The sequence below is a fragment of the Hibiscus syriacus genome, unplaced genomic scaffold (genome assembly GCF_006381635.1).
Source record: "Hibiscus syriacus cultivar Baekdansim isolate YM2019G1 unplaced genomic scaffold, ASM638163v2 tig00110551_pilon, whole genome shotgun sequence".
In the NCBI taxonomy this organism is placed as follows: Eukaryota; Viridiplantae; Streptophyta; class Magnoliopsida; order Malvales; family Malvaceae; genus Hibiscus; species Hibiscus syriacus.
The window spans coordinates 1423511-1448084 of NW_024062778.1; the positions used below are offsets into that span (position 1 = coordinate 1423511).

The 24574-nt window shown below is 34.1% G+C and overlaps 1 pseudogene; it reads left to right on the forward strand.

Annotated features, from left to right (window-relative positions):
- Positions 1–7768: 7768 nt before the first annotated feature.
- On the forward strand, positions 7769–11580 carry LOC120131263 (annotated as a pseudogene).
- The last annotated feature ends 12994 nt before the right edge of the window (positions 11581–24574 follow it).

Genomic DNA, 24574 nt, shown 5'->3' on the forward strand with positions numbered 1-24574 from the left:
AAAGATCAAAGAATGTGAAGACAGATGTGAAGCGAAAAGAAGAAGAATGAGAAGAAGAAGAAGAAGAAGAAGAAGAAGAAGAAGGAAGTGCCACATCAGCAAAAACTAACCGGAGGTAACGACAAAGACCTGAAAACGGATTAAAAGTTCAATGATTGTATTGCAAGTTTCAAAAGTTGTGTGACTAAAATACAAGCGTCCTAAAAGTTCGGGGACTATTTGTACACTTTACCCTAATTTTATTCGAGAATTTAAGTTAGATTGACTTTTTATGTATTGTTTAAATTTTAGACTTACGAATAGATTTTAGTTAAATTATTATATGCTTTTTAGCATAAATCATTGCATAAATCATTATATTATTTATTTATAATTAGAATTGGTTACAACCCTAAAATAATATTTTGAGAAAAAAGAAAAGAATTTTTTGTATAACAAAGTTCACACGTGGTTACTCGAAAGATGTGTAGTAGCATAAAATTGTATGTCTATTATTGATTTTAGAAAAGGCTTGACATTTAAGAATGTCTTACACACTACATATCTCTCATGGGAACCCATTCGATGCATTATTCATTAATTATGCTTATTATTTCAATATTCAATTATGATGACAAATTTGATCCATCGTATAATTTATTGTAGAAATCTAAAATGAGAAATTATAATAATGTTAAGTCAAACATTAGTTTGGTCGAACTAGCTGACATAACAGAGAAATGATAATCATGTTAAGTCATGCGAATTTGGTTAAAGTAAACAGTATAATCTTCTGATCATTCTCGAGTTAATATTATGATTAAAATAAAATAGTAGATGTGTAACTCCTAGATTCAGTCTAAACATTACGATTAAATCTTGAAGATCATAAATATAAATTAATGAAGCATAGCTTTCAAGGCTCATAAACAATCGTCATATTAATTTATTGAGAAAATATCCAAAATAGCTTCATAATCATAACAGGTTGCGACATAAAATATGTATAATTTAATATTAAAATCAAGTGTCTACAGTATAATGCATGCTAAAAACATAATCCAAAGCTCCATAAAAACATCTCAAATACATAAAAGTATACAAATTTGATAGGAAAGTTAATAAATAAAACAAAGTTTGATAATAGTATATAATGAAATATACTACTAGTCGATCCTCCAAGTAACCATTAGAACCCTAAATGCTAGATAAATCTAAAACGAGAGATTATAAGAGTGAGCTATATAGCTAAATGTTCCGTTTAAGTAAAAATAAGCATTAACGTAAAAACATAGATAATTCATACATGGCATAACATACAACATTGTAATCAGGCAAGCAAGTAAATCTGACCGCCCGTCATTGGAACGCCATAACAAAAGGTTATCATAACCTCATTTTTCATTACAACTATAGAGGATGGGACCTGACCCTTTGATGGGGAGCTGAGGACCTCTAAAAATGGACCCAAAATAGGAAACATGATGGGGGCTTTGTCCTCCGAAGAGTAACCCGAGTTAACCTCTAAAAAGGTACTCAAAATAGGAAACATGATGGGGACCCTATCATATAAAGAGGAACCCAAGTTAAGAGGAACTCAAAACAGAACACAAGACGAGAACCTTATCATTTGAAGAGGAACCCAGAACTTTTGTACAAAGTCTTAATATAGAAATTTTCTACTAAATTTTCTGAAACTCTGATAACATGAACAAGACTTGAGTCATATATGATCATATCATTTTTTAGAAATTAAGTATGCTTGGATAGCATATAAAAGAAAAATAGAACATACTTGCGGGCATAAACTATACAATATAACAATATGTACACAAGTTGTTAGCACTCGAGGCAATCTAATAACAAGTAAATCATATTAAATTTAGCATAAAAAGCATAAAATGTAGCCGTGGTCAATGAGCACACATATAGCAACTAAACAATACTAATTATGCTTTACGCTTTTCATGATCAATAGTACTAGATCTCACGGAGTAAGAATGCTTAACTCGAGGTGAACGTGCGGAGTTGAGTTGGACTGAATGGACGTTGTCCTGATCTACTAGGGATCGACACAGAGACACGTCAGTACCAAGGTTGGTTCATGATGATATACGTTTGCTCCTTAAACCCCCTCTAGTGGTTTTAAAACTTTTTTTTGCAGGTAAGCAGTAATTGCGAGAAATAAAGGATTTCAAGACTATATTTTACCCCTAACGGTCATAAACAACTAGAAACTCATTATTCATTATAAAAACAACCCAATGACACTCTAAAAAGATTACTACACCTATTCAAGCTTAAAGATCAAGAGAAAAGAAATTTCATTCTTAATTCTTTCATTTTCTTTTGTACAGTGTATAAAACTTCATTGAATATTTTTTGTATTTATTTTTTGTGAGCTTTATCTTTGTAAACACACATCTAGAAAGGTAACTTTTGTCTACACAAATCAAACATTATAAAAGGGAATGGTTCTAGTTTAGTCTTAGAAAAATTAGATTGGTCTTATCTTAGTCATTGTAAAAGATAGAGTTGTAAAGGTTAAACCTTTTCCTTGAAAGGTTCAATTCAAGTTACTAAAATGGAAAATCCTTGGTGGTGAAAAGATAAAGTAGTGATGTAGACTTTGGCTGAGAAAGTTAAACCAATATAAATCGATTGTGCCAAAAGTTTTTATTTGTTTAAGCTTCCACCAAATTTTCTAAAAGCAAATTCATCACATTGACAGTTTTCGGTTGATCGATTGAGCTAACGAGTTATAAATTTGTTTTTTTATATAATATGATTTTAAGTAGTCTAGAGCAATTATAAGGTAGTATTTGTTCATACTTTTTGTCCTATTAACAACATGCATACACCCTACGTATGTAACTAATCAAACTCGAGTCCCATAAGGAGAACAACGTTTTCTTTTACTATTAAGGCCACTAAACATAAAACCCTATACTCAAATACTATGAATGAATATCAAAGATCACAATAAAATAAATTTATAAAACATAGCTTTTAAAGCTCATTAACAATCATCGTATCAATTTTACTGAGCAAATATCCAAAATAACTTCATAATCGTAAAGAGCAGTGACAACAAATTCATATAATTTAATAATAAAACCAAGTGGCGATAGTATATAATTTACTGAGAAAATATCCAAAATAACTTCATATAATTCATATAATTTTCCATAAATATATAATATCTTGAAAGTCTCCAATGCATAAAAATGCCCCATGTAAATGTCCCGAAAACATAGGTGCACACTCAACATCCAAGCACGATTATCCTGCCAAGATCAAAAAGGGCATTGTGCTCTCTTTTCCTTGATAGTGAGAGTTGTGCAAATGTCATTAGAAGCTAACATGTCGATGCACTTTTTTATCTTGCCAACGACATCCTAAGCCATATCATCCCCAATAGATTAATGAATGTTTTGAAGTTGAGGTAATCAAAGAGTTAGAATGACGAGACTTGTTGAACAAATGATACATCCGATAGAGTATAATTCTTTCTTCTTCTTTTTTGCTTGGCAGAGGTCAATTTATTTAATTAAAAATCTAGCCGAACAAAAACCAGAACACTCAAAGGAACACCACCACCTACAAATGCAACTCTAGAGCAGAAGGCACCACCATCCAAATGAAGCAAAACACTACAACCAGCTAAGCAATTAAAACTAACGACAACAAAGCAATTCCAAACGAAGGAGCTTCCTCGACACCAGCAACGCATACAGTGACAACAAAAGCAATTCCAAAAGCTCCAGAGCAGGTAACCAGAAGAATTACTCGATGATGATTCCACTACCACAATAATTATTTGGTGAATCCAGCACTAAGCTCTTCCTAATGCCACCAAGCTTGGAGGCAGGAAGCTCTCAACAAACCAACAATCACCAGCCAAGCAACCATTCCACTAGAGTTATTCAACTAGCAAATCAATTTCAACACACACAGACCACATCTTCCATGGACGATTAAACGGATTCACAATCCCATTTAAAATCACCCTAGAAGCAATTTACACTATCAGCATCGCCTTCCCCACCCAACTTGCCTCCACAAATAGGTCCAAAGCTGATTTTAAAGCAAGCAACGTCGCATGAAATAAATCAGATCTGCGAAATGGTGCTGCAAATAAGGCTCTAATCGTTCCCGTTGCAGTGAAGAAAGACCAGACTGCATCCTTTAAATCCTCCATTGAAAATGGCTCTTCCATTCTTTTTGCTTCTGTTGTCTAGATTTTTTGAAATCTATGTTAAACGCGTTCATCCTTCGTCTGCTTTTGCATTGAAAATGCTCAATGAAATGCCTATATAGCCTCCACTTAAGTTGCTTTCGGATCAATAACTCATTTGACACCAAATTCCAGCCCTTGAATCGAGCATCGCTTTGCATGGAATTTCACTGCTCTGTGATAAAATGCAGTGTTCGAGTCCCCTAAGGCAGTCCAATTTGATCGAACTTTTTGCCTCCACAAATCCTCCTGCAATTCTTAAATTCTCCCACAATTCAATCTTGCAATTCTTGAGTTCCATTTGTTTCTGCGGATCTAGGCCATCCACATTTCCATCTTCCCCAAGATCAATGATCCTTGATTCCAGCACGTTAACCTTAGAATTGAGGCAATCCACCAGATCGCTTCGGACGCCAAGATTTCCAACTCATCGACATACCAGAGTCTCCCAACTACCTTCTCATCGATTGAAGCCTTCTGTGATTCTTGGACACACACCATCTCAGGCTTATGAATTCTAATCAATTTTCTCACTGCATACATCTTCGACGCTGACCCCAACCCCTGATAATTCACGAAATTATTTTCATCACCTAGCTATTTGACGAAATTCAGACTTAGAGCTCCTTCTCTCCCTGTTCCAGTTCTTCTAACCTTGCAATCTCATAGACTACCTCACGCTCATCTCCCTTAATTTCAACTCCAATTTCCACCCCTCCCCCAGTTGTAGCGCCTTCTGCGTTTCTTTTGACAAGTTTACCCATCTCGTTTGCAAGTCCGAATCGGAAAGTGATCCCCCTTCGAGTTCCGAGGATTCGACTACTTTTCCCATCTTTGTTCTTCTTTGAGCTTTGTCTCTCTTTTTCTTCTCTGAATTGGACAGAAATTTATCTTGGATTTTTTGGAGCGATCCATACTTTCTTACCCTCGACGTAAATCCAGTCTTTGAAAACTCGACGTAAATCCACTTTCACCATTTTTCACCGTGTCAGTATCTGCTAAGTCAAGAATTTTTTACACCGTTGTGGATAACACTTTCTCATCATCTTTATTATTCAAAATACCCACTTTCTCGGCCCAGTTTAGATTTAAATCCTCCAGTCTCGTTGACACCGGGTCATTGATTATTTCAACTTGATCTTCCTCTATCAGTTGGATTTCATTTGTTTTAAAACCCATTAGGCTCATGTCTACAACAGCCTTTTCCTGATATCTTCAATACCCTTCCCCTCAGTCCTTCTAGGCCCATATTCTGTTTGCTGACTATCAATATTTACCTCACCACCATGATCACCCCAATCTAGACTTAGCCCGCCGACATTCTCTGGCAACTCTACGCGTTTCTGGTTGTAAAGCTCTTCACCTAAAGGAGTCTTTTCTGAACTGGTGCCCACCAAATCTGATTCCCCTAACGACCTGCCACCAACTCTGACCTGGCTGTCCAGATAATCATTGTCTGGTTTCCCTATACCTATTGCATTAATGGCATCATCTACTTCCAGACAATTTTCTACCCGACTATTCAGCTTCTCCGACGAGCTTGAGTTTGAAATTTTTTCCGGTGAACCTCCACCACCTCTGTTCCAGGATTCCGATCAACTTTCTTATGAACTGCTTCCCCTTCATGGAATGTATGCCTCTTCAACCGGGTTGAATCCTCTAGACTTTCCGAGGACGCCGAGCATTCCTTGCACTGCTTCTTTTGAACTGTCGAAGTATCCGAGAAACCTTGCTCTGTTGCAATTACATTAACTATTATACCACCCATCTCAATTTTCACCACTTCGTTAATCCTACCAAGCTTGTTTGTATTAATCAGTAGCGTAATCTTCTCCCCATTAATGGTTTGATTTGCACTTTCACCAAGACCTTCCAAAGAGCCCCAAAGTTCTGCTAACCTTTTAAAGGTAACCGAATTCCATCATTGCAAAGGAACTCCAGTGATCTCTACCCAAGTTGCCGTGTCCACCGTATTCAAATTGTCTGACCACATTCTAACATTCACGAAGATTTCTTTAAGATACGACCAATTTAGATCTTCAAGCATAATAAACAGCTCTTCATCTTCAATTGAAATTCGGAAGGTTTTACCCCCTAGGATGTTTATCTTTTCGAGCCCCCATTCTTGCAATCTCCATTGAATACTACTAACCAGGTATCAAACAGTATTCGCGGTCACGTTTTCAGTCGCTTTGCGTTTATTGCGGTTGCGGACATAACGGATGTCATCGCGTTTACTGCGGGTGTCGCGGTCGTGAATTATCTTAAAACATAATAAAAATAATTATAATTATAAGAGATCATTTTTAATGATTTTTAAAATGTTTTCTAAGCGAAATTGACATATATATAATATAGTTTAACTGAATAGAATACTTTAAAAACTATAAGGCCATCCTTTTCGATATCAAAAAATAAATAATCATTCTATTTTAATGAAATTATGAATTTAATTAAAGAACCTTAAGCTAATGCCCTAATTAACAATTAGGAACTAATTTTAAAAGAACTAATATCTAAAGTTTTAATTAAAACGTCTAGGGTTTGATTTTAGTGACTAAATTAAGAAATTAAAAACCTAAAGGCTTTAGTCTATAATTAAATGCATGACTAAATTAAAAGATTTTAAAACTAAAATTCAGAATTAATAAAAAAGACATTTAATAAAAGAAACAATTGAAATGATATTAAGAACTAAATTGCATTGAATTCTAAATTCATGGAATGATTTACAAACATCTAGTGACCAAAATAAAATAAATGAAAAGACATATAACAAAACAAAAAACAAAACCGTGAAGTAGGGGTTTTAATGAGCCAATTTTCCCAAAAATTCATCTAGTATAAAAGTTAAAATTTAAGACATGAATCATTTTATTCTAAAAAATTTATCTCCTCCTCTCACAACTCTCTACTCGACCGACCACTTTCTCCCAAATTTAACCAAATGTTCATCTCATGTTCTTCCCAAATTCATCTTAAAGACCAAGTTAGATCTTCCATAAACACCAAAATAACATTCAAACTTGTTTTTCAAGATCAAAACTCATAACTTTCTCAAGAACACCAACATCTTCCCCTAATCCCAGCTTTGATTCATAACAACACAAAATCCTCAACCATCTTTTATTTTTTCGAATCAAAACTTATGTTTCTTCACATCCTCCTTTTTCTCTAAACCAAGAACCCAAGAACATCTCCCTAAAACAAGAACCCCTATAGTGTTCTTCATTCTTAAACTAAAAAAAACCTTGGTCCATAAGAACCAAACCCAATTTCACCCCTTAGGCTATTCGAACCCTGAAGTCGAATAAAACAGCCGACCAAACTATCAACTCCGACAACCGAGTCTCCGCTGCCTACGACCTCTCAACTTGAAAATCGGTTTTTGTTTTTGCAGATGGTTGATTACAGATGGTTGATTTTTGTTTTTGTCTCACGATTGTAATAACGGTTGTTGCGTCCCGTTATCGGTACAATAGACCGTTTCCTGTTAAATTGGGGGCACGACATTCTGAGATTAGTGTGAATCTGTGACCCATCACAAAATTCATGAAAACGGGTTTCGGACGGCGACGCTCCTTTAATAACACAACCGCTATCACATTTTCGGACCGCAATTTGATACCTGCTACTAACACGACAGATCGTCGCGGTAACCCCCGCCAGGCATTTCTTTAGTTTCAGCAATTCATCTGCCTCAACATGTCCCGTTATTCTTTTTCTTCTTTTCTCTTCATTGAATCCAAGCTTTCTATTTTCAGGATTATCTCTCTCTACTTGATACCTTCCGCTGTTTGTTTACTCCTCCTCGTGTACTCTCCTATTTTCTTGAGAAGCTTTCGTCCCCAATGTGTCTCTATGTGGACTATCTTGGATCTTTTTTTTTTCTTTTCAGAATTGGACCCTAGTTTGATACATCGCTGGAGAGACCCTCAAACGATTCCCTTGAAGAAAGCTACCATTCAGATTTTCAATGGCCAACTGACCTTCCCTTCTGTTACAGAACCTCACAAATCCAAACTTCAAACCGCCTCTACTCCTCTTTGTTGGAATGAAGCTGTCAATAACTTTCCCGTATTTTCAAAACAGTAACCATAGTCCCTTCCAATGAAATTTCTCCGGGATATCGAGTACAAAGACCGTTGACGCAATATTAGAGTTTAATTCCTTATGCTGTTTTAGTCCTATTGGTACCCATAAAATATGTTTTGTACTGTATGCGTGTTGATTCTAGACCTATTGATTGTATAGCCATCAAACATAGGCACCCAATCTCATGCCTAAATGATATGCTTAATGAGCTCTATGAAGCTTTTTCACAAAAATGGATCTAAAAAACCAAACAACATCAAATTCAAATGAATGAAGGGAATGAACGAAAAACAACCTTTAAAACGAAATTTGGGCTATATGAGTGATTAGTCATGCCTCTCAGCTTGACAAATGCTCCTAGCATGCACTTTCATGCGCCTAATGAACTATACTTGAAGATAATTTTTGGGTAAGTCTGTGTTAATTTATTTAGATGACATTATGATTTATTCTACTTATTTTGAATTACATCTTACTCATGTTAAAACAATTTTTGATGTTTTTCGTCATGGACACTTGTTTGCTAACCCCAACAAGAGTATTTTTTATAGTGATATACTCATATTCTTAGTTGTCATAGAAGTGCACATAAAATTCAAGTTGATGATGAAAAAGTGAAAGTTATTCGTGAATGACCTACATGCACATCGATAACCTAGTTGAGATCTTTTCATGCTTCAATAAGCTTTTATCAATGCTTTGTGAGATATTTCTCGCACCAATTACTCAAATTATGATTTAAAATTCTTCAAAAGTTAACATATTTTGTTTTGATATGTTTAAATTATATCTGAATAAGATAAAAATAATTATTAAATAATAAAAATTAAACGTGTATATACACCAATTGTTAAACTTTTAGGAGTTACCACATAAAAGATAAATGGTGGAACTTTTTGGAAGGTTATGAATAATAAATACTATTTAAAAATGTTATGGATGAAAATGTTATTTGAGCAATAAGTGATGGATCATGGATGAATTTGATCACATTTTTTTCCTTTCCATTTCGTTAGTCCTATGCCTATGATAATCAATTTGATCAAATTTGTTTATCAGTTCCAAAATAAAAAAGTTAAAATAAAATATCCTAATTAATAGACAAAGTTAGCCTAACAGCTTACCAAAATAGCTGCACAAAATCTGGAATTACAGTGAAGAACATGGCAAGAGACTAACATTCCTTAATTCTAAGATCTAAACCCACTTTTTATCTCATTAGAAATTCATTCAAATTCTCACCCTTTATATCTTTCATCGTTTAACATGAAACTGCATGTCCTCTATAGCTTCAGAACATCAACATGGCATTGAACAGTTGATCGTAGATCTCCGGCCCTGCTGTCACTATTGTCAACCACAATGGAGGAGAAAAAATGAGATATAATCCCTTTGATCAACCCATCACCTTGTCATCAACACGAGGAACTGCTTCCAAACTTCAAACCATAGAGAACATCACAGTTTCAATAGTTGGAACCGGCGTTTTGAGCCTTCCATAATCTTTTCAAGTCACTGGTCGGCTCGCCGGATCACTCAGCGCCATCATCGTTGACTTGGCTACTTTCTACTGCATGCTTCTCCTTGTTGGTATCAATATTTCGTTTTTTTCCACTTAAGAGATACATGTATTTATATTATCTTTTTCTTATTGAAGACTTGCCTTTAACATTGATCCATAGATTGAGTGCACGCATAAATTAGCATCAGAAGAAGATTTAAAGGGAACAACTACGTATGGTGATTTGGTGTTCAGGTGCATACGAAAAATGGGGTGTTACCTGACAGAATGTCTTGTATGCATCTCCCAATGTGGAGGGTTTGTAGCATACTTGGTATTCATTGGCCAAAACCTTGCATCATGGCCTCACCTTTGCATCATACATATTATTGTTAGTCCCTATTGAAATAGCATTGTCATGGATCGGATCCCTTTTGGCTTTCGCACCCTTCAGCTTTTTTGTCGATGTTTGAAACTTGTTGGCTATGGGGTTCGTTGTTAAAGAAGATGTCCAACAGGCCGTTGTGGGGAAATTTTCATTTAGAGATAGGGAAGCCTTCAACTTGGGAGGGTTTCCATTTGCAGCGGGGATGGCGGTGTACTGTTTCGAAGGGTTCGAAATGACACTGGCTCTTAAGCAATCTATGAGGGAGAGGAAAATATTTCCTAAGGTATTATCCATTTCGTTTGCATGGATCACAGTTGTAAATATTTTGTTTGGGACTTTTGGGTACATTGTTTATGATGATGACACAAAGGATATCATAACACTAAATCTTCCCAATGATTGGACATCCATTGTAGCGCAGGTAAAATTGCAGATATCTTTAAGCATAAATTTAGTTTTCAAGCATGAGCTTAGGCCTCCATTCAAGTTGATACATTTAGTTGTTTTTTGTTATTCGCTGTGCTTTGTTATTTTGTGTTTATGGCTTGAATTTGTTTGCTGGTTCCATCAGCCGATGTGTGATGCCTATGAGGTTTTGTAGCTGAATTTATTTGTATTCCAGAACTGCGTCCTGTTGGGGATTTGTTTGGTTTTCACCTAATTGTATGTACTCTTTTTGTCTTTTCGTCTATCTAGGTTTAGAGAGGTTTTCAACGAGGCATACAACTCAGGTTCTTCTTGCTTGATTTATCGATAATAAACTTAATCTTGCCAAGCAAAAAAAAATGTTGATACATTTAGTTTGTATCGGAACTTGTACTGCGGTTGTCGTTTTGCTCGTCTATAGGATAAAGTTTTATATAAAGATCTAATGGATAATCTCAGTAGGCATGGCATGATTAAGCAGAAAGCAGAGAATTGAAAAAAGAATAAAGGGAAAACATATGCAGTTATAGATGTTTAGTACCTTAAGGACTTATCACCATTGCATATTTACTGCTAAACAAAGATCTTAAGCATAGCATATCACATAGATTATAATCTTATTTAGACTTTGGCATATCATGGATTAGTTCTTAACCTTCCATAGTTCTGTGTTATTGTTCGAGCTAAGACCATGAAGTTGCACCAACAATATCCAGATCAGTTCAGACCTCTTCTAGGAATATGCAGCTTCTTGTGCTTTAAACTAAACTTTGTTTAATTTCCATAAACTTGCAGAACCTCTTTAATCCTACATGCGGTGCTGAAATTGTGACATACCGAATTTGTGGTCTTATGGCAACAGGTTGGCATGTACCTGGGTTAGTGTTTACATTCCCCATAATGGTTCACCCTGTTTGTGAAATCCTGGAAGGAACGTTGAAGAAAAAAATTTGATTTCAGAAGTTTCACAACAATGATTCCGAAAGTTCAATTACGAGATTAGGGGAGTTCTGGTAATCGGTTTGGTGGTGTTGGCATCGTTTGTCCCCGGTTTTGGTGTTTTAGTCTCGCCTGTTGGGGGTACAGTATGTGCATTGATCTCTTTTGTTTTGCCAGCCTCATTTCACCTAACATTGTTAGGTTCATCTCTGAGTTTATGGCAGAAAGGCTTGGATGTTTTCGTTGTGTTGTGTGGGTTGCATTTTGCAGTTTATGGCACCTATACCACCATAGTTGGAGTCTGATATAGAAAAACAAAGAAAGAAACGAATTTTGGTTTAGGAATATTTCGTATCAAAAATTCGGTTCTTCAACAGGATGAATGGACAACAACATACTTGTGAACTCAAAGCAACATAGTTGGGAACCTTGAAGATTTTAGTAAAGGACATGCAGCTTCATGTTAAACGATGAAAGATCTAAAGGGTGGGAATTTGAATGAATTTCTAATGAGAAAAACAGTGGTGTATATACACAGTTAATTTTTATCATTTAATAATTAATTTCTTCTTATTACTCAAATAACATTTTCATCTATAACCTTTCAAAAAGTTTCACCATGTATCCTTTATGAAGCAACTCTAGAAAGGTTAACAAGTGGTGTATATACACAGTTAATTTTTATCATTTAAGAATTAATTTCTTCTTATTTGAAGATAATTTAAATATAAAACTGGAAGAATTTAATTCATAATTTGATTAACTTTAATTTTAAATCGTAATTTGAATAATTGTTGTAGATCAAATGTCATGCCCTGTTGTGTATCATCATTTAAGATCTACGATCAACTATCACTTGAATAAACAGATCTATATATATATTGCTTGGCAGTTTATGGCACCTATACCACCATAGTATTCTTTTGTCGAGCTCTAAAAATAGTATTTGCAAATCTACATTTGATGGTTGCAGCATGAAGTTCTTTCTTTGATGCTTCTTCCATATCACCAATAGTATGAAGATCTCTCTTTGAAGCTTCTTCCATATCACCAACAACATCAAAATCTCTCTTTGATGCTTCTCCAACAGCTTTTCTCTCAAGAATACCTTTGCCTTTCTCCATACGATATCAAGATGCCACAATCAAGAATGCTGCTCTAAGATGGGTTAAATTTCTTTATATATGCATGTGTTGGTAAAAGGCTTGCGGCGCATTGATGTTTACCTGTAATCTTTTTTTCTGCTTACACTTGCATTAGGTGGAGGGTTTCTTGGTTCTATGTGTTGCTTTGTTAAATACGTATATGCATGTATATATATAATGTTTAAAGGTTTTCTATTGTTTATTGGATTTAATGATTTTGGTTAAAATATTTCCCAAAATAAGATATGATTATGCGGATATGTTATATTAAATATTTTTAAAATATATATAATAATGCATTAATACACCGTATTAAATATTTGTAAAATAACTATTTTTTAAGTGCTGGTTACTGTGTCAGAACTAGTGACATGTCATGTTGACACTTGTATAATGGCCAATGACAGAGTCCATGTAATACTGGATTGAAGCTGGGCTTGGCTGTATGAGCAACAAATTTATTAATTAAAAAATTCATTATGAGATCAATTATATTAGATATTTTTACATTTTTAGTTATATTCGTCTTCTTTAGGAATTTAGATTGCAGTCATTCTCATCGGTTGCTTTATTCGTTAATGATAGATTCAATCCAATTTGCTTAAGAGATCTAACGCATCCTCCCGTTTGACCAACTGGTTGTTGGTTTCACATGTTATTTTTCTGATAAATTAATACAATGCATGTCTTTTAAGATGATCAGACCTAGGACCTTTAGGAAAAGAGCGCAACACCTAACCACTATGCTAAGAAATAAATATTTGTTGTTGACAAAAAAATAATATGTAGGTTAAACTGTTGTTGGAATAAATTTTATTCATTTTAATATATATATATATTATTAATTATTATTATAATAATTTAATTAATTTTTCTACGATTTCTCGTATGAAATACTTTCATGGAAGATAAATATAAAAAAATAATAAGATTGATTTTAAAATATAAACATATAAATATTAAGATTTAAAACTAACATAATACCAAGTCTCCTTAAACTATAATTAAAAAATAAAAATATTTGACAATGTATTAACCTTGTGGTGAAAGTCCTAAATTAAAAAATAAATTACTAATATTTAACTGGTGTTTGCAAAATTCACATATATCTCAATAAAGATCATAAATTACATATAAATATCAATCAATTTTTTTTAAGAAAAAATTAATCATAATTGAAGATTAAATGGCACTGTCAAAGCTTATACTATCGTCGGTCATTTATTTAGTTAATAAAATAAAATTCATAATAATATAAAACAATATATTTAAAAGCTTAAGGTAATTTTATCAGTCATTTATTATTAGTCATATAGTCGTTGCAAAATTTGGATTGTTATTAAAATTTTAAATTTTAAAATATACGACTAAAATTGATCAAATTAGAGCATAATAACTAAAACCACAATTTACACATGGTATAGAGACTAATAACAAAATTTTACCTTCTGACAAACTACTTTATCTTAACAATAAATTTAATTACTATCAATATCAATATTTATCGCAATAAAAAGTGAAATGTTAAGTGACAAACAAATTTATTATCACAACAAATATTAAATAATAGTGATCATTTTGTATGTCGTCATTATCATATCATTTCTTGCTAAAATTAATTGATGCCAATTTGCGTATTCTAATAGTCTAAAATTTTGTGACAGTGAATTTTGTGTCACAATTATATACTTATAGTGAGAATTTAATTGTGAGAAAAAGTAAATCATCATAGTTATTACTATAATAGTGACCAAATAAAAATATATCATATTTATTATTTTAATAGTGTCGTACAATTTTTTTATCACCTAAAGTTTAATATTTGTGACAAAATTACTAATAGTCACTATCAATTTTTCAGTAAAAACATTTATTTTTGTAGTGATACTTGTGATGTAATTTAAGACTGTCACAAGTATATCATATAAATGGTAAACTTACTAGTTGAAAAAATGTTATTATCACTTTTATGAATAATAATAGTGCCCTCTTAATATGTTATAAGTATTACATCGTTTCTTGTTGAAAAAATTGATGTCAATTCAAGCATTTTATTAGTGACCAAATAGAAATAGGACACAACTATTCACTTAAATAGTGGTAAAAATAATTGTCGCCATAAATCACCAACTAAGATTAGTGTCAAAAAATTTGTCTTCACAAACCACTAATAAGACTAGTGACATAATGTTTTTGTCACTATTATGAATAATAATAGTGACTACTTAATATTAGAGATGTAAAATCAGGTAATCGTTCAAGTTTCAGTCGAATCCTGTCAGGTCGGGTAAAATCAGATACATGTCAAGTCAGGTAAATTTGATGTTTTGACTTAGATAAGGTTGGGTCTAGGTCGAGTCATTTTCAGGTTGATTTGACACCAGGTTCATTTTGGGTTCAGATCGGGTTACTTTCAGTTCAGATCGATGTCAATTCAGGTCAAAACAATTGAGGTCCGAAGCAGTTAAAGACCAGGTTAATTCAGGTTTGGATGGACTTCAGGCGGATCTTGTTCAGATCGGGTCACATCATTGGCAAATAAAATTCAGGTCAGATCTTTATCAGATACAGATTGAGTACAAATCGAGTCAATTTTATTTTTGGATTAATTATTTTCTTCTTTCGCGAACGTTGAATTGCAATTTGTAATTGTATATGATTTAAAGTAAATTACTAGGAATGTAAATAATAATGGATCAATTTTATGAAAAATATAAAATTAAGGACTAAATATAACAAGTATGAAATTACAAGTAAAATTTTTAATAAATTAAACAACACGCATTGATGAGGGACCAAATCGAAATAATTTTGAAATGTGAGCTTGAAATTAATATAAAAAAGTACTACATTATACCAATTTAAAAAGTTATTGGTCAATTAAAAAATATAAATAAGTAATAAGTATGGGCCAATTTCAGATGCAAATATAATTTTAAGGATTAAATTGAACAAATATAAAATTACAAATAAAAATTTAAATAAATTAAACAACACAAATGGATCAAATCGAAATAATTGTAAAATGTGAAGAAAATCTGTAAAATGAACTAAATTGCATTCATTTCAAAAGTTAAGAAAACAATTGAAACAATTATAATATATATATATATATATATATATATATATATATATATATATATATAAACTATATAGTTTATATTTATATTATATATGAACTATATAGTTTATATTTATATTATTATATACTATATATATACTATATATATATATATATATATTATGTATAAACCATATAGTTTATATTTATATTAGTATATACTATATATATACTATATACATATTATATATAAACTATATATAGCATGTATAAACTATATAGTTTATTAATATAAATTATATAGTTTATATATAAATTATATATAAACTATACAACTTATATTTATATATTACGTATAATTATAAATTATACATACTATGTATAAACTATATAGTTTATATATATAGTATATATGGTTTAGGGTTAACTTATGTAATTATATATAGTTTTTATATAAATTATATAGTTTATAGATAGTAGTATATAAACTATATATAAACCATATATACTATACGTAAATTATATATATAGTTTACATATGAACTATATGTATAAACTATATAGTTTACATATAAACTACATGTATAAACTATATAAACTATATAGTTTACATATGAATTATATATATAGTTTATTAATGAACTATATAAACTATTTATATAGTATATACCATATATATAAATTATATATACTATATAGTTTACGATTTTAACCAACTTTTTTTGGATTTGCCAAAATGACCAACAAAATCGCAATGCGAAATAAAAATCGCAACGCGATCTCCAGAATCGCAAATCAGTTCCCAGAATCGCAACGCGATTATGTAGAATCGCAATGCGATAGTACAAATTTGCATTGCGATTTTCCAGAATCGCAACGCGAATATGAAAATTGCAACGCGAACATATAAATCGCAACGCGATTCTAACTATCGCAACGAGTGTCAGTAAAATTGCAACGCGTATCCGTAAATCGCAATGACAATACGTAAAATCGCAACGCGTATCCGTAAATCGCAACGAGAATACGTAAATCGCAACGAGAATACGTAAATCGCAATGCGTATCCGTAAATCGCAACGACAATACGTAAAATCGCAACGCGTATCCGTAAATCGCAACGCGATTTTTAAAGCGTCATTAGAATCGCTACGCGTATTTTATTTTCAAATTCCAAACACGAATATTAATTATCGGAACACTGAACCATCCACAGTTTATCCCGTAATCGCAACTCATAACCTAAAACCTAAAATCACAACTCAGTCCCATCTCCATCTCTCACTCTCTACGGCGAAATCCGTCCCCATCTCCGAAGATTTCCGTCCCCATCTCCGGCGAAATCCCTCACAACCATTCACGGTCAGAAATCCCTCACAATCATTCAGAAATAGAAAATCAACCTCCGAGGGTTAGTTTTTTAATTATTTTTATTTTGAAAATTTTGCATTATTTTAGGTTTTTCATATTGAAATTGATGATAAGTTTACTAGTCATTTCAATAATAGATTAACCATTTCACTTAGATTTCTTATTAAATTCATTCGATTGCTGCCAATACTGCTAAACTGTTTAGTCTTTAACCCTGTGAAGTTAGTATTTGTCTTTGTTTTGTCTTTTGGTTGAAGTAATGCAATCTATTAAAGTTTCAATTTGCAGAAGAAGAATAGTTCTAAACTTAAAATCGCAACATGAAAATGAAAATCACAACACGAAAATGACTATCGCAACGAGAGAAATGAAAATCGCAACGCGAAACCAAAATCGCATTGCGATTTTCATTTCGCGTTGCGATTCTCTCGTTGCGATTTTAATTTCGCGTTGCGATTCTCTCGTTGCGATAGTCATTTCCGCGTTGCGATAGTCATTCTCTCGTTGCGATTTTCATTTCAACCAAAAGACAAAATAGTGTTGCAAATTTTAGTTTCAAGAATAAGCTACTACTCTTTATGTTTATGTTTTTGGTATATCTTCACAGTGTAGTTTTTGGTATATTTTTGGTATATCTAACTTGGTATGTTTATTGTTTTTGTAGAAATTTTTTTCGGCTTCATTGACATTAAGGAATAAAGTTACCCTAGCCACTACAATTGCTTCGAAGCTTTCACCTGCACAAAGAAAATTGTTTGAGGAAACCTGCTTCGGGCCATGGCTGAGAGTACAGTATCCTGGTGGAGATGCTAATTTGACACATTTGTGGCTTCAGACCATGACTAGCAATCTACCCGACAATATACAACGTGGTGAGGAAGAGATATGGTTTCATTTTCCACCGGCGTATACTTGTTTTGGGCGGAAGGAGTTCTGCTTAATCACTAGTCTACGATTCAGACACGATGATGTAGGCCAGTACAGTCGTCATATCACCCGCCCATCATGGTTATCCCAGGTTTTTCCTAATGAGTCAATAGAGAAGCCGAACTTACACGTTGACGACCTGAAGAAATTGTTTAATAAGAAAGATGGTTTTACTCGGATGAATGACGTCGATGTTGTCCGAGTATGCCTTCTAGTACTTTTGTATGCCGGCTTTTTAGGCAGAGAGGCCAGACAACCTATTCCTCAGTAGCTAATATTATTGGTAGAGGACCTAAATGCATGGAATATGTTTCCGTGGGGTTCGTATATATGGAAAGCTACCTGGACTAAGTTGTCGTCTGCCTTTGATGACCGCAAAAGTTTGCGTGGCGATGGGTCGAAATACACTTTGTCAGGCTTTGTTTGGGCCTTTAAGGTAAGAATTTCTATATAATGTTTTCAAAATTATAATTAATTATTTAACAATTACTATTGTTTGTAGATTTGGATATTCGAGGCTTTCCCCAGCATGCGGACATATACATTAAAAACTTCAAATGATATTCCTAGGGCTATTTCCTAGAAGAGGAAACGTCTGTTGGATTGGGAAGACTTAATACCATATGCGACAATAAATAATGTAAGTTAACACAAATACTATCATATATAAACAAGTTATTAATAGTAGACGTTTAACTTTGTTTGAGTTTTTATATTTTTAGGAGGCCAACACTCCATTACAGAGACTGACACCCACGGAGGCTGAGCTTGCCACTGATTGGTGGCAAGCTAGTCAGCGTTTTTTTGATGGCTTGAATGATGAGCAGCCTCCACTTCCTCCACTTCGAGAGCCATCACCTCACCCAGAGCCATCACCTGATCGACCCGACTATACACCTCTACAACGAGAGCCATCACCTATCTCATCACATCATCGAGCCTCTTCTCCACCATCACTTCATGATAGGCGATCGACAAAGATGCCACGACTTCTATCTCCATGTTCTCCACCTCCACGGGATGAGTCAAGGGAGTTACGTGATGAGGTCAATACCTTGCGTGAGGAGATCGGTACTCTACGCGATAACGATAGTGCATGGCGTGTGGAGGTGTCTACTTTACGTGGTGAGGTTGCCGCTCTACGTGAGATGGTAGTATCGTTGTAGAATGAGGTTCATACTCTACGCAACGAGGTAAGTTTAAGATTTTCCATATTTAACTTGATGATAAATTTACTCGTAATTTCACTTAGATTAACCATTTCACTTAGATTGCTTAGTAAATTTATTCGATTGCTGCCAATACTGCTAAACTGTTTATTCTTTAACACTGTGAAGTTAGTATTTGTCTTTTGTTTTGTCTTTTGGTTGAAGTAAATTTATTCGGTTGCTGCCAATTCTGTTAAACTGTGTATTCTTTAACACTGTGAAGTTAGTATTTATCTTTGTTTTGTCTTTTGGTTGAAAGTAAATTTGTTCGGTTGCTGCCAATTCTGCTAAACTGTGTATTCTTTAACACTGTGAAGTTAGTATTTGTCTTTGTTTTGTCTTTTGGTTGAAAGTAAATTTGTTCGGTTGCTGCCAATTCTGCTAAACTGTGTATTCTTTAATACTCTGAAGTTAGTATTTGTCTTTGTTTTGTCTTTTTGTTGAAGTAATGCAATCCGTTCAAGTTTCAATTTGCAGAAGAAGAAATAGTTTACTTTCGCAACACGAAACTTAAAATCGCAACGTGAAAAATGACTATCGCAATGAGAGAATCGCAACGAGAAATGAAAATTGCAACGCGAAATGAAAATCGCAACGACAAAATCGCAACGCCAAACCAAAATCGCAACGCAAAACTATAATCGCGTTGCGATTTTCATTTTGCATTGCGATTCTCTCGTTGCGATAGTCAAATTCGCATTGCGATAGTCATTTTCGCATTGCGATAGTCATTTTCGCATTGCGATAGTCATTTTCGCGTTGCGATTTTAAGTTTCAGATTCTATTCTTCTTCTGCAAATTGAAACTTGAATGAATTGCATTACTTCAACCAAAAGACAAATACTAACTTCACAGTGAAAATTTAAGTTTCAAGAATAAAATACTACTCTTTACGTTGTCATTGAACCTGCACTAAACCTATATGTTGTCCTTTTAAATGTTTATATAAGTGCTTACTTCTGGAATGTTATCTGATGCATTTTGTGAACAATGATATAATAATGACTTGGGTGAATACCGTGCAAGTTTAAAATATATTTGTCTTTGTTCTCACTGTTTAATATCATGTCTATTTATTTACTGATTTATGTATTAATTTATTTTTAGCGGCCCGCTAAGATGGATGCTCTACGTCGGGTTTTTCTTGCAAGACGGAGTTCACGCATCAGACGGCGTGCACGTGCCATTACGTCTCCGTTCACTCCAATAGTGCGAAGAATCCGTAAGAAAAAGCCCGACTCACCTGTCATCGTTCAAGAGGCCTCCCCTATCATTCAAGAGGCCCCTATCATCCCTCAAGAGTCCCCTCCCACCGTTCAAGAGGCCACTGTCATCGTTGAAGAGGTCACTCCCAACATTCTAGAGCCCGATTCACACGGCGTAATATATCGAATTATTGAGAAGCCCCCTCACGTGCCGGACATGATGGATGACTGTTGGCTTTCGTATAAGTTACTGGCCAGTACCATTCCGGCAGATGAAGTGGAGAGGAAACAACTACCGGAAACAATTCTGGATAATACCCTTTGGGCTAAGACCGCAGTTGATTTTTATCTACATGAGCGGAGCCAAGGGTGTTACGCTGACATATACAAACTCAACGATGATATGCATTTGTTGATTGAACGGTCTTGGTGGGGTGTATTATTAGGGGTTGAAGACAACGGCTATTTCGATGGGGGGTAAGTCTTATATTTCTTATATTTCAGTTTGATTAATTTTTTTTTAAATTTATGTAATTCACTAATATATGTCTTTTTTTGTAAAACAGCATATTGATGCATGGGTGACACATCTTCTAGTTGTAAGGAAATTGAAGAAAAATATTAAAAAAACACGATATACAATTATGCCGACGTCTTTTCACGTAGTTCACTTGAATAATTAATGACAGGAATCGTATGTGTTGGCTAATGGACAAGCTAAACTTTATCCTGCATGGTGGGAGGTCGATAAGGTTAGTATATTTGTTTAAATATTTTAAAGGTGTTCATAAATAAGTGCGTAATTAGAATTATTACATTTCGATGTAGGTGTTTATCCCTGTTTTGGACCGTACTCATTGGCTTCTCGTCGAGCTTCAGCTCCCATCCCTAAAGATAATAATATATGACAACATGATAAATTACATATCATTGTCTGATTTGAGAGATATGATTAAGGGATGGAGCTCTCATTTGGCTAAATTCTGGATGCAATTGATTATTGGACTAAGTCTGGAAACAAGAAGCCAAATAAGTTCAATGTTACAGTTATCAGAGACGAGACCGCGCCACAACAAACGAAGGAAGCCAGAGAGGATTGTAGTCCTCTCGTATGCATGTGCTTGGAGCGTTTGACGACAGGAATTACACATTTTCTACCTCCCACCGATAGAGATAGAGGTGCAGTAGGCTTGTGGTTTTGGCATTTTATGGCTAGAGCGATATATGCGAGACGCTGCCTACCTACATCCGCGTTATGAAAGTGTCCATAAACAATTTTTAAGTCAAATGCAAGTGTTGTTAAACATATTTACTCTTTTTGGTTTGAAAATGTTTGGTTAAGTAGCTAGAATTCAATAATTTGCTGTTTGTAGGTTTTAGATGTGTAGAAAATGTTGTTGATTCAATGTTTGGTTTCTGCAGGTTAATCCTGAAGTGAGCTGCGTGAAATGGATGTATGGGTGCAAAAGTTGATTTCATTATTATTTTTTGATTGTTTAATTGATTTGTAAAAGATGATTTGTAAATGTTGATTTGTTTAATTGATGTGTACATAATATTTGTGCTTGTTTAATTGATTGAAATGTAATAGTTGATTTGTTGATTCCAATCTGCATTATGTTGAATGCAAAACAGGCTATCGCAACGCGGAAATGACTATCGCAACGAGAGAATCGCAATGCGAAATGAAAATCGCAACGAGTGAATTCTGCATTGCAATTTTCATTTCACATTGCAATTTTCATTTCGCATTGCTATTTTCATTTTCACATTGCAATTCACTCGTTGCGATTTTCATTTCGCATTGCAATTTTCATTTCGCATTGTAATTTTCATTTCGCATTGCGATTCTCTCGTTGCGATAGTCATTTCCGCGTTGCGATAGTCAATTCCGCATTGCGATAGTCATTTTCGTGTTGCGATAGTCATATTCGCATTGCGATTTCCGCGTTGTGATAGTCAAATGAATGTCTAATAAGTGATAACAACTGAACTTATCATAGCAATGTTCAAACTCAAGTTACTAATACATGCCTAACTGAAAATGTTAAAAGTTCACACATAATACAACGTTTGCATTTAAAAATCACCTAAGTTAACAGTCCCAAACGGTGAAGCCGGTTGTGATTGGGATTTTGATGAGGATCCATATTTTGGTAGAGGAAAAGATGATTGTGATGGCACTGGTGATCCACATGTCAACCTTGTATGACCACTTTCCTTGCACCGACTACATGTCGATCTCTTCTTCTCTTCACCCTTAGACGGTATACGATCGTGACTTTTTGGTCGGCCAGGTAGCCTTCTGTCCATGGCTAGTGGCAAAACTGTTTGTAAGTCATCTGGTATGTCCCACTCAGAAGGATGTAGAATAGGGTAGACAATCTCGCCATAAGTCTGTCGATATACTTCTGTAGTGTAGCAATCCATAGCGTATGCGCTTGAATCATCTTGGTTTAGATGAAGAGAAACTTTTATAACATGGCCACACGGATAACCAGATGTTTGCCATTTCATACAACTACACGTCTTTGCATTTAGATCGACAAGACCATTTAAGTTATTATCCAGTACTTCAAACAAATTGTTTGAACATGGTTCAACTCTCCATGACGTTGACTTCACAACACGTTTCGTTATCTTTTTTTCTGTCCATGGTGTAACACGATGTTCCAATGTTCCTTTAAATTTTAATAAATAATACTTAGTAAAATATATGATAAGTTACGAATTTAAAGAAATAATACCTGCATGGTTTCTTTTCTTGTAGTACCACTGTTGAATAGAGGCTCGAAAAAACTCCATTAACATAGTAATGGGTAATTTTCAGGAATGACGACTTAGAGCGTTGATTGATTCTACACTATTAGACGTCATGAAACCATATCTTGCTCCAAGTTGATGTACTCTTGACCATCTTTCAAACCCGACATCTTCTAGTGTTTGAGCACACTGAGGCAAAACACGTCTTAAACAGTTTATATGCTTATTAAAATCCACTTCCCGATAAGCTTTTACAGCCTTCCAGTATGTCCATTTGTGATTTTTTATACCAGCAGACCTTGATTTTAGATTTCTATACAAATGAACACCACAAAGTCCATGAAAAGAATCTGGGAAACACCTTCTAACAGCGTTGTCAATTGAGTTTGCCCTATCGGATATGATTGTCAGATTGCTAATAGGACCTATGCAATCCCTAAGATGCCCTATAAACCATGTCCATGAATCAGAGGTTTCAGATTTGCCAACCCCGTAAGCTATTGGCAGTATCTCATTGTTAGCATCCATGGCTACTGCTAATAAGTTTACTCTAAGGTATCGACCTTTTAAATGTGCTCCGTCAACTATAATAACTGGGCGCATGCAATTAATAAACGAACGAATCTACAAAATCATATACACAAGAAATATATCATTTAAATGTGAAATGCATGTAACTAACAAAATGAGTCAACAAAATTATATTGATTTACTAACCGCAGCACCAATGGCGATAAACAACAACTCAAAGCATCCATCTCTATCTATTTTAATATGAGTTACCGACCCAGGAATTTTTCAGCTTTAAGTTGTGACAATAAGCCGGCAGTTGGGCAAACGATGCTTCTGGAAACCCCCTCAACAATTCCAAGGCATAACATTTGGCTCTCCAAGCTTGAGAATATGAGATACTAATCTTGAACCGAGCATTCATGTTAGTCATAATTTCATGTCCCCGATATAGCCTACCATTCAAAAACATTAACTCAGCCAAAAAACCACCCAACACCTTTTTGTTTGCCTGTCTATGGTGAGGAAAAACTTGGGTTCTTGAACATGTATGTTTATCAATAAAAGTCCTAACTTGAAACATTTCGCAATCTTTTATCCTCTTTGCAATCATACGCCACATACAGTTTTTGTCAATCATACACCTTGTTTCGAAATGATCTTTGCTTGATTTGTTAACTTTTAGTTGATAGTCATCTTCCACACATTTCGTATACAAAGCTATCTTCAAGTCTTCCTTTGTATCAAAACAATCATCTTTCTTGATACGAATAATTTTTGTGTAACAATCAACTGCTATCTTTACCAACTCTTCTTCCGG